Source organism: Spermophilus citellus (assembly GCF_964194105.1).
Source record: "Spermophilus citellus genome assembly, chromosome: 5".
Classification (NCBI taxonomy): Eukaryota; Metazoa; Chordata; class Mammalia; order Rodentia; family Sciuridae; genus Spermophilus; species Spermophilus citellus.
The window spans coordinates 154,245,571-154,257,989 of record NC_138186.1 but is presented as its reverse complement, the minus strand read 5'-3'; positions in this window follow the sequence as shown (position 1 = coordinate 154,257,989).

Below are 12,419 nucleotides of genomic sequence, written 5' to 3'. Positions count from 1 at the left end.
CTAAAAAGATAAAATTAAAACAAAATAAGTGGTGAAAGAAGACATCCTTGTCTTGTTCTTGATTTTAGAGGAAAAGCTTTTAGTTTTTCTTCATTCAGCATGATTTGGGCTATGGGTTTGTCATATATGGCCTTCATAATGTTGAGGTACATTCCTTCTATTCATAGTTTCTCCAGTGTTTTAACATGAATGTTTGCTGTATTTTATCAAAGGTTTTTCCTGCATTTATTGAGGTGTTCATATGATTCTTGATTTAATTCTCCTAATGTGGTTAATTGCATTTATTGATTTATGTATATTGAAGCAACCTTGCCTTCCTGGGATGAAGCCAACTTGGTCATTGTGTATTATCTTCTTAATATGTTTTTGAATGTTGTTTGCTAAAATGTTTGTAAGGATTTTTGCATCCATGTTCATCAGAATTATTGGTTTGTAGTTTTCTTCCCTAAATTGGTCTTTGTCTTATTTTGGTATTTGGATTATACTGGCTTCATAGAGTATGTTTGGGAATATTCCTTCTATTTCAATTTCATGGAATAACTTGAGAAAGACAATGATTAATTCTTCTTTAAAGGTCTGGTTAAACTCTGAGGAGAATCTGTCTGGTCCTGGGCTTTTCCTTGTGAACAGGATTTTAATTGCTGTTTCAATTTCATTACTTGATATTGGTCTGTTTTCTATATCTTCCTGGTTCAATTTTGGCAAATCCAGAATATCTGTCAATGTCTGCTAGATTTTGCAGTTTACTTGAATATTCAAAATAGTTTCTAATGATCCTCTGTGTTTAAGAAGTGTCCATGGTAATATCTCCGTTTCATCTCTACTCTTGATGATTTGGATCTTCTCCCTTTTTCTTTTGGTTTGTGACTAAGAGTCCATAAATATTATTTATCTTTTTGAAAAACCAACTCTTTGTTGCATTACCTGTGTATTTTTTATTCTGAATTTCATTAATTCTGGCTCTGATTCTTATGATTTCTTATACTAATTTTGAAATTCTTTTTCTAATGTTTTGAGGTAGAGCATATGCTTATTTATTTGGGATCTATGTTTTTAATGTAGTTAATCAATGCAATGAATTTTCCCCTTAGTCCTGTATTCATATTGTCCCAGAGACTTTGATATGTTGTTTCACTGTTTTATTTTCTAAGAATTTATTAATTTCTTTCCCCTTTTATTCTTTGATCCATTCTTCACTTAGATAATTTACTGGCTGTACTCATAACATATATACAGAGTGTCCACTTAACATTATCTCTATTGCTACTACCCTGGTCTCATTAACCTATGTTTTGTCTGGATTATTGCAGTAGTTTCCCAACTAGTATGACTCTTTCCACTACAGTATAGTCTATTCTGAAGGTATCCAAAGTCATCTTATTAAAACCATAAGTCATATTGTATCTCTCAGCTGCAAAAAAAAAAATCTTTCAATAGCTCTCCATTTCATGTAGAATAAAACAAATTCCAGTGGCCTACAAGGCTCTATATGAATAGCTCCTCATTTTCTTTCTGCTCTCGCCACCAACTGCTCTCTCCCTCATTTACATTGCCTCAGACAAAATATTGTCCTCATGTGTTTTCAGTCACACCAGGCACTGGACTGGAGAGCTTTTCTCTGGATGTTTCTTTCCTCTGCATGGAATGTTCTTAACACATATCTTCTCAAGGCTAACTCACTTATAAGTTTTTGTTTGAATGTTACCCTCTAGATGAAGCCTATTTATTTAAAGTTACATCCCCTCTCTTTAATCTGTACCTTATACTTCTGTTCCCTAACATGCAATTCTTATTTTCCCAGGGTCCCTTATACCATGTTATTTACTTGCTTATTATGTCTAGAGTTTATTTTCTGTTTCTCCTGGATAGAAAGAAACTAGAGATTTTCCGTAGTTTTTTCACCGAAGTATCTAACCACTTAGAGAAATGCCTGGCAGCTAGGAACAATGGTGTATGACTATAATCCTAGCTGTTAGGGAGTCTGAGGCAGGAGGATCACAAGTTTAAGTCTGGCCAACTTGATACCCTGTTACAAAATGAGAAGTAAATAAATAAAAATTGGGATTGAGTTTAGTAATAGAGAGACCTAGGGTTCAATACCCAGTACTGTGGGAAAGAATAACAACAACAAAAACAAACAAAGTGCCTAGCACATAGTACACATTCAGTAAATATTTATTGTTGAATTAGTGGTAATAATAATAATAACAATAATGTCAATGACCATTTAGATTTGCATAGAAATTTATAGTTTTAAAAACATATTATTTTTTAGGAGATTCTAGTCAGTATGGAAATGACTGAGGGAGGGTAACCCAATAAAACCCATTGTCAGCCAGAACAGTAACAGAATTTCCAGGGAAAGCAGAGGCCAAAGGCCTCTTCATTTGATATCTACATTGGATAAGCAATGACCATCCAAAGTTCAATTCACCCAGGCACTTCCGTGAAGAAAAGTCAGTTGGATTAAGCATTTGAAATTGAGACTATAGAGAATAAAAGAATGTTTCCAGAAAAATAAAAGACCCAGAATAGCAAAAGCAATTCTAAGCAGGAAGTGTGAATCAGGCGGTATAGTGATACCAGATTTCAAACTATATTACAGAGCAATAGTGACAAAAACAGCATGGTACTGGTACCAAAACAGGCGGGTGGACCAATGGTATAGAATAGAGGACACAGAGACTAATCCACAAAGTTACAACTATCTTATATTTGATAAAGGGGCTAAAAGCATGCAATGGAGGAAGGATAGCATCTTCAACAAATGGTGTTGGGAAAACTGGAAATCCATATGCAACAAAATGAAACTGAATCCCTTTCTCTCGCCATGCACAAAAGTTAACTCAAAATGGATCAAGGAGCTTGATATCAAATCAGAGACTCTGCGTCTGATAGAAGAAAAAGTTGGCTCCGATCTACATATTGTGGGGTCGGGCTCCAAATTCCTTAATAGGACACCCATAGCCCAAGAGTTAATAACAAGAATCAACAAATGGGACTTAATTAAACTTAAAAGTTTTTTCTCAGCAAGAGAAACAATAAGAGAGGTAAATAGGGAGCCTACATCCTGGGAACAAATTTTTACTCCTCACACTTCAGATAGAGCCCTAATATCCAGAGTATACAAAGAACTCAAAAAATTAGACAATAAGATAACAAATAACCCAATCAACAAATGGGCCAAGGACCTGAACAGACACTTCTCAGAGGAGGACATACAATCAATCAACAAGTACATGAAAAAATGCTCACCATCTCTAGCAGTCAGAGAAATGCAAATCAAAACCACCCTAAGATACCATCTCACTCCAGTAAGATTGGCAGCCACTATGAAGTCAAACAACAACAAGTGCTGGCAAGGATGTGGAGAAAAGGGTACACTTGTACATTGCTGGTGGGACTTCAAATTGGTGCGGCCAATTTGGAAAGCAGTTTGGAGATTCCTGGGAAAGCTGGGAATGGAACCACCATTTGACCCTGCTATTGCCCTTCTCGGACTATTCCCTGAAGACCTTAAAAAAGCATGCTACAGGGATACTGCCACATCGATGTTCATAGCAGCACAATTCACAATAGCTAGACTATGGAACCAACCCAGATGCCCTTCAATAGATGAATGGATAAAAAAAAATGTGGCATCTATACACAATGGAGTACTATGCAGCAATAAAAAATGACAAAATCATAGAATTTGCAGGGAAATGGATGGCACTAGAGCAGATTATGCTTAGTGAAGCTAGCCAATCCCTAAAAAACAAATACCAAATGTCTTCTTTGATATAATGAGAGCAACTATGAACAGAGCAGGGAGGAAGAGTAGGAAGAAAAGAGTAACATTAAACAGAGACATGAGATGGGAGGGAAAGGGAGAGAAAAGGGAAATTGCATGGAAATGAAGGGAGACCCTCATTGCTATACAAAATTACATATAAGAGGTTGTGAGGGGAATGGGAAAATAAACAAGGAGAGAAATGAATTACAGTAGATGGGGTAGAGAGAGAAGATGGGAGGGGAGGGGAGGGGGGATAGTAGGGGATAGGAAAGGTAGCAGAATACAACAATTACTAATAGGGCATTATGTAAAATTGTGGATGTGTAACCGACGTGATTCTGCAATCTGCATTTGGGGTAAAATTGGGGGTTCATAACCCACTTCAATCTAATGTATGAAATATGATATGTCAAGAGCTTTGTAATGTTGTGAACAATCAATAAAAATAATAATAATAAATAAATAAATAAAAAAGAAAAAAAGAAATTAAAAATAGAACTACCATATGAAAAAAAAAGAATGTTTCCAGAAATGAGATAAAGAAGGCATAAAAAAATTAACATAGCCTAAATCACAATTTCACCTAAACCTGTACCTATTAGAACATTATAATTCAGAGGATATTTTTTTAAAAATACAGAATAGAAAACTTGGAGCACTTTGAAGTCATTCCAAGATTTGAATAGATGTAGTTTATGCATTAAGAATACTAAAGGGAAAAATACCATTTTGTGAACAATTTGAGAATAACAATGAGTACAAATAGACAGATGCAGTGGAAGACTATCACCTTTCATTTCGAATGGCCTCGTTTAGTCTGTGATATATAATCTAATGATTCCTTAGTGGTAACAGAAGGAAAATACCAAACCAATTACATTTTTGAAATATTAGTAAATTTAGCCCAAGAACAATAACATTAAAATATCAGTCTCTAAATACCTTGTGAAAAACAAAGCTGCTTGAACATGCATCAACAAACAAATATTTTATTTCTCCCTAAAAAGATAAAATCTCCAACCAGAGAATAACCATTTACTTTTAGCTCAATAACTAGAGTAGACTGTGAAGCAACTAGACAACTGGAATAGCTCCCTTAAGCAGAAAAATGGAATGCAATGTTTCATAAATTCTACCTGTGGTTATCTATCACATTTAATCAGTTTAATAAAGGGGAATAAAACCTGATTTTGCAATTGAAATGTGTGTTATGATGTAAGACTAGATATAAAGTAACTAAAATTCAGGATATAGGAATAAGCTACTTTATCTGTGAAGTAAATCTAGATAAAGAAGATTTGCAATTCATTAGAGAGATATTAATTACATCTTTAACTATTCAGCTATAATATGGAAAATATTATAACCTAAAATATATCATCAGATAATGAATTAATTATGCTATTGTTCTTTTCACGCTTACCTTAGACTAAATTTAATTTTGGAAAGCTTTCCTTTCAAAAAAAATATGCATGACATAAAACTGTTTATACAAGCAATTATAAAAAACTTTATTGCAATTACCTGTATAGCAAATATCTTAAAGTAAGAATTAGACATGTAGTGGTTCTTCTCGAGTTTAACAATTTCTACTCTACAAAGGCAGATATTTAAATTACAAGATTATTTTAACATATTCCCTTTAATTTTGACTCTAAAGGTTAATCTAACTGTTCTATTTATAATACCCTTTAAAACTTTATTCTCATTTTTTTCAATGGATCTCTATCCCCAACCAGAGGAACCAGATATTCAATAACTTGATAATTAACTTGGTCATTTTAAAAGAAAAATAGTTCTTTATTCTCAATCACTTAAAAATCACAACTATTGAAGATAATGAAATAAATGGAGAAAACAATATTTAACCTCTTACAATGAAGAGAAATTGTCATCAAGACAGGGTATATTTGCAAATCATGATATCTAGGAGGAAATTATCCAGAGAGAAGTATAATTTTAAATGAAAAATGCGTGGCAAATAGTAAATAAACTCTGAATTTTTAAAAGCATGGACATTATAAGGGGGAGGTATTGGGATTTGTGGGCATGTAGTGGTTCTAAAGAAAGGTCATTGCCTCTTCTCCTTCGGCGACTTGAAGATTTTGGTGGCTATAAAAAAGATTTGCATCTAGTTGGCATCTAGTTTCCTAAGTGATATCTACTCATATCATTATGTCACTTTTTTGGCAGGGGGGAGATTTGCATATTGAATCTAGGGGCCCTTTGAACCACTAAATGAATCCCCCATCCTTGTTATTTTGTTTATTTTGAGACAGGGTCTCACTGAGTTGCTGAAGCTGTCCTCAAACTTGAGATCCTCCTGCCTGGGCCTTTGGAGTCACTGGGATTACAGGCATGTGCCATCATATCCAGTGTTACCATCCTTCTTTGAGTTCTTGGCTCCTTTGACAGCATAGATACAAGTGACCAAGGGAGCTCATAGAAACTATTTGTTTTATTATAAACTTTTTCTATGCTGTCTTAGAATATGTGATGTGGTTTAATTTATTACTCTGCCCAACATCTCTGAACAGTTATGTGAGACAGAGTTGTAAGAAGTTAGTTGGGATAAAATTTGGTGAATGAACTCTCTACAGCCATTCTTGTTTGTTTATTGTGTTATTGGTATATCAACTGTGGTTGTGTATAGGATAACCATGTGGTTGTAACATCTGTACTGTAGTGCTTGTTTATGTAAGTACACAGGTATTTATGAATTAATTTAATATTAGTTATGGATTCAAACACTGAAATGGAGTATTTACACTAAAGAATAGCATATTATTTAAAACAAGTAGAGATCATTTGTAAAAGCCAGGCACTAAGAAATTTAAAAGTAGGGAGAAATTGTGCATTTGGTAGGATATTAATGCTTACTGATAAGACTCTAAGATGATTATTTATGGAGTAAGCATTATTTTATGGAACATATATAAACATAAATATCTACATATTTGTTATGAGTCAATGATAAGTTTAGCTTTGATCTTTCTAGCAGTCAATGCAAAGCAGAAGCATATTTCACTCCCTTTGATTTGAACACCCCTGAGCAGGCTATCAGGACTCAGTAAAATTTCTGACTTGAAAATTCTAAAAACAAACAAGCAAACAACAAATAAACAAAACCAAATCATGCTAATTTAGGAATAAAATTTTCAGTAAATAGAAGATAGTAACACCCCCACTCCCGCACACCAACATTAGACTTGACTTTATTCCCAAATATAAGTCCTCCTTTTCTTCTAAGCTAATCTTGTCACCCCTGAAATACCTCTTCACTCTCAATTATAATGTTCCTTCTGGAAGGACCTTTTTACATCTTTTTACTATTTTATGATCCTCTCCCCTGCCGAATGGTCTCTGATTTACTCCTTTTGACCAAGATCAATGCCAAGTGTCATTTAAATTCTTATGGGTTTAATGAAATATTATTTTTATTCTTGGTAATGTTGCTTTGCATTGTTATTATATCTTTCTGGAATTCTTATATTTAGAATTCTTACTGGCTTTTGAATAGAAAACCTCTGTGTTAACTTTCCACTACCAAAACAAAATACCTGAGAAAATTAAGTTTTAAAGAGAAAATGTTTATTTTGATTCATAGTTTTTGAGATTCCAGTCCATAATTGTGTAGTATCACTGTTTGGGGCATGGGGCACAAGGTGGAGTAAAACTACTGATATTCTGAGTCATTAGCAAAAAGATAAAGAGGAAAAGGTTAAAGTCCCATAATCCCTTTCAAGGCTTCCACTGACCTAATGACCTCCTGCTAAGCCTCTCCCTTCAAAGATTTGACTCCCTCCCAATAGTGCCATTTTGGGGCCTTTGGTGGACATTTAAGATCCAGACTACAACATTGTCAAAAGTAACTTTTGGGAAGACAAATAAAATGATCAGTCATGTAGGTATTTGGTATTCTAGGATTATTCTAATACTTGGTTAGCAGTAAAATGACTTAGTTTTGCAAGATATACACTAAGTGTATTAAATTAGTCCTCTTGGTTCCTGACCAAGAATTCTGAGAGTTCTAGAGGTTTCTTAAAGATCATTTCATGCTCTATCAGAAAATGTTGCATTTTAAAAGAAATCTAATGAAAGTTTTGCTCTCCTACAGAAAGCCCTTAGGTAGGCTAACTACAAAGTTAGATTTGTTTACTATTGGCTAAGTTTTATCAATTTATCAGACTAAATTGCATGGTAAATAAAGCTTTTAAACTTTTATTTGCATTTGTGAAGAGAATATAAAATACATCATTGTTGATAGAAGGATTGCTTACCATTCTAATAGACCTCTTTCAGGGCTTTGTTATAGGTAGTATATACATATTGCATCTATGGTAGCTTATATTTTAAAATATGCTTCGACCCAAAGTTGCTTTCCATGAATATATATCATAATAGTAATGTGACTTTAAATTGCTTTCTTTGATAATAAGAATCACACATTTAGTGTCTTCCATATGACAAGAAGTCTCAGAAGGAACACGTTCACAATCTCATTCATCTTTAAAATAATTCCATGAGGTTGTTATTTTTATTTTAATAGTTAAGAGATAGAAGTTGAAAAGAATTGAGTAATGTGTTCAGTGCTGCTTAGTAAGGCAGAAGACTTAGAATTAGAAAGCAGGTCTGTGTAAATCCACAGTGATTACTCATTTGACTATTCTATACTTCCTGTCTATTACAAGTGAATGGAGCTACAAGCTATGATAAAATTTAGAAGGAAACATCACATGCAGGTAGAAGGGCAATCTCATTAGCTTTAAAATTCTGTAGGTTTTTTCATGGCTTAGTTATTAAATATTGCATCTTTCACAAGAAACTTGGTTTGGATTTGTTTCTGGACTCTATATTTTAAAAAATCTTTCCTTCTCTGCCTTTTTCTGGACTGAGAGCTCTTTGGTTTATGAGTGATTATTTTAGCCTCATACTCTAATCAGTAATTGATTCTATCTAGAGCTTGTTTATGATAGTCTATTTCTCAGCAATGTTTACAAACTGTGTTGGTTCTGAGTGAAAACAAAGGATAGAAAGGAAACACTATATTTGGCCTCACTCTTTATTGGAGCAAGCTTTCACCACTGTAACTATGTCCTTCCATGAGTTCAGTTATTGGATGACTAACAGACCTGTAGACACATCTACTCACTACTCTGAGCTACAACCACCATTTGTTACACTAACTCTGCCTTTTCTTCTAACACTGAGCCATTATTGCTAAGAAATGAACTTCTATTTTCAAATAGAAGTTTTCATCCTGTTTCTAGCTCAACTGTTTTCAGTGTTGAGCACACACACACACACACACACACACACACACACATTTGCTTTCTTTTCATATATATTAGCTTTCTTTGGGGTGATTTTTTATTATTCCATTTTATGTTCACTTTTGGCACCTTAGTTATTCTACTTTTTACAATTGTAATGATTATTCTAAGACTTAGTATATACTTGTAATTTAAACGATCTGCTTTCCAATTATATAGCACTTTGCTTAGAATACAAGGACTTTAAAGAATGTACCACAGTATTTATTTCCACTTTCCCCTCATGATCTTTTATACATCCTTTGTATATTTTACTTTCACATTTGTTTTAAACCACACAATATATTATTCCTGTTTGTATTTTAAACAACCATGTCTTAAAGTATAAAATGAGAATGAAAGTTCCTTCATATTTGTATATATTTTTACCATTTCTGATACACTTTTTTCCCTAGTATAGATCCAAATTTCCATATAGTGTTGTTTCTCACATCTGAAGAGTTTTCTTAAACAACACTTGTGCAGGTCCTCTAAGTGAATCCTCTCAGATTTTGTTTGTGTGAAAAAAAATCTGTGTTATATTCTTCATTTTGAAACATATTTTCCTTGGTGAAGAATTTTAGGTTGACAATATTTTGTCGTTTTGTTTTGTGCCTCAAAGTGTTCTTCCTTGAGTTTTGACTTCCATATTTTTTGATAAATACACTATCATTGTTTTGTTTGTTTCTCTATATATTATGTTGCATTTTTCTCTGGCTGGATTAAAGATTTTCTCCTCCTTCTGGGCTTCAGGGCACATAAATATTTTTTGTGTATTTGTCATTCTTTGAGGTTCCCTGAATTTTTTGGAAGTATTTGTTGATTTTCACTAATTTTTGGTTCTTGGCCATTGTTCCTTCAAATATGTATTCTCCTCCATTCTCTTTCATCCTTCTTTAGTTATACATCCTTCTTTAGTTAATATAGGATATTTGGATTTTGATTCAGAGTTCCTGAATGCTTTGTTGTATTTTTTCTCCACTACGGCATTTTTTTCTACTGTGTGTGTGTGTGTGTGTGTGTGTGTGTGTGTGTGTTTCCAATAGGATTTTGGCTATTTCCAGCTGATTTATGTTTAAGTTCATTGATTTTTTTCTAAAAATGTATTTTTCTAGTATTCTCTTAAGTTCATAAACTTGAAAGTTTGGGTTCCTGGATTTTCCATTTCATTTCTTATTTTCTATCTTTCTGATAAAATGTCCCATCTTTCCATGCATATTTTCCACTCCTTTGACAAAAATATTTCATATATTAATCATAATTACATTAAACTATTTGTGTACCTTGTGGTAACTCTTTTCCAGTTCCTATAGACCAGCCTTTGTCTTGGGTTCTATGTGAGTATGCATTAGGAGTGGGGCTTTTTCCATATGCAACTCAATTTGAACAGAGTTGATTTCTTGCCAATGTCCTATCTCCCCTCTTTGAAATTTTAAAATATGGAAATAATCATATTAAATAATCATTTGCATGTATTTAGTATTTGCAGCTTTACTAAGGATTTAAAGCTCGATTCCAATTTTCATCTTTATATTGAGTCTCAGTCATCCTGAATGACTTCACTTCTATGACTAAATCTAATTCTTCACCTCTTTTATCCTTTGTCTTGCTCCATCTTCCTTTCTTACTATTTTCTTTTTTGAGAAACTTAAGTTGGAATGTTGACCAATAAGAAGAAAAGCCTGGAATGGTGCCACACATTTTATAAATCCCACACTAAAATGGATATGCATTGTGCCTTAGCTTCCTCTACCCAGCTGCCTCTTTCTCTCAGGACTCTCAATATTCCTGTGCTCTACTTCACCAACTCCTTCCAGGAATTCTGTGAGGAATGAAGGCTGTGATTAGACACAGTCATTGACTTCATAGTATCTTTGGACCAATGCTGGATATTAATTGATCAGCTTTAACAGTAACAGCTTTTCCATGCCTTGTTTCAGATAGCAGCTCATACTCTTCTCCCATGCAGTCCTTGTGGTCTACTAAGTGTTCTTCCAATTCACAGTCTTTGTTCCCACTATTTTACTTACTGGCATTTTATTCTTCTTACCTGGTGCAACTCCTCTATGTCCAAATAACAGTGGATGGAGTGGATTTGGGACGGGGGGGGGGTGTTTTGTAGATGAGAAGAACTTAAGCATATTAATATACTGAAGAGCAGTTGGTAGAGCAGATATAATTTGTGCAAGAACTTTGTGGAGAAGGGAGGAAATGGAGCCTAAGGTCCAGGGAAGAAATCACCTAGTTGGGAGAAGAGTATCTATGAGAAAAATAGAAATGGGAAATAGGGATAGATTTGTAAGTGAATGATAAACATGAATAGGATTTCTCTGATGACATATTATATGGGGAAAAGTCACCTGAGATTTAGAGAATGTTATAGAATGAGGATCCCAGAAATAGTGAGGAATTCTAAATATTAGTCAAGGGAAGTAGGAGACCAATCAGGGTCAAAAGAAAAGATTACTGATCAGTGCTGAGGGATTTGTTGACATTGGAAACCATAATTTTCAGCAGCACCAACTAGTTTCATGTACATTAATCAAAACTGTATGTCCATATATCCAGTTATGACTGCTCTTTTAAGTTGCAGAACCACATTTGCTACACACACACACACACACACACACACACACACACACACGGAATTCCCCTGGCTTAACATCTCCCAAAGAACTCATTTTTTTCCCTTTCCCTAAACTCCACACTATTTTCTATGTTTCTAATGATGATGAGGGTGATAAAGATTTTATATCCCAACTCTCTATTTAAAAATTATTAGCTCACCTAAATGAATATTTATTTTTGGAAACAGAAATTGAACCCAGAGGGGATTAACCAATGAGCCACATCCCCAGCCCTTTTTATTTTTCATTATTTTTTTTACTGTAAGACAGCATCTCACTAAGTTACTAAGGCTGGTTTTAAACTTGATATCCTCATGCCTCAGTCTCCTGAGCCACTGGGATTTAAGCCATTGCAATAGGCTTAATTGAATATTTATCAAGCACTGATCTAACCATGATGGGCTTACAAGAAAAAATAATTTTGGATTCCACCTTTAAAAAGCTTGTGACTTGAACAAAAGAACTATTAACAATTATAGCATCACTACTGGTTATTATGTGGGTGACCTCTTAAAATAGAGGTCAGAAAACCATATCCTACGGACCAAATCCCACCCTCTGCCAGTTATTTTATGTACTGGGAACTAAAATCCTCTCCCCACTTTTTAAAAATTAATTAATTTATTTTAATTAGGTATGTATGGCAGCAGAATGCACTTTGATTAATTGTACACAATTGAAGTACAACTTTTCATTTCTATACAT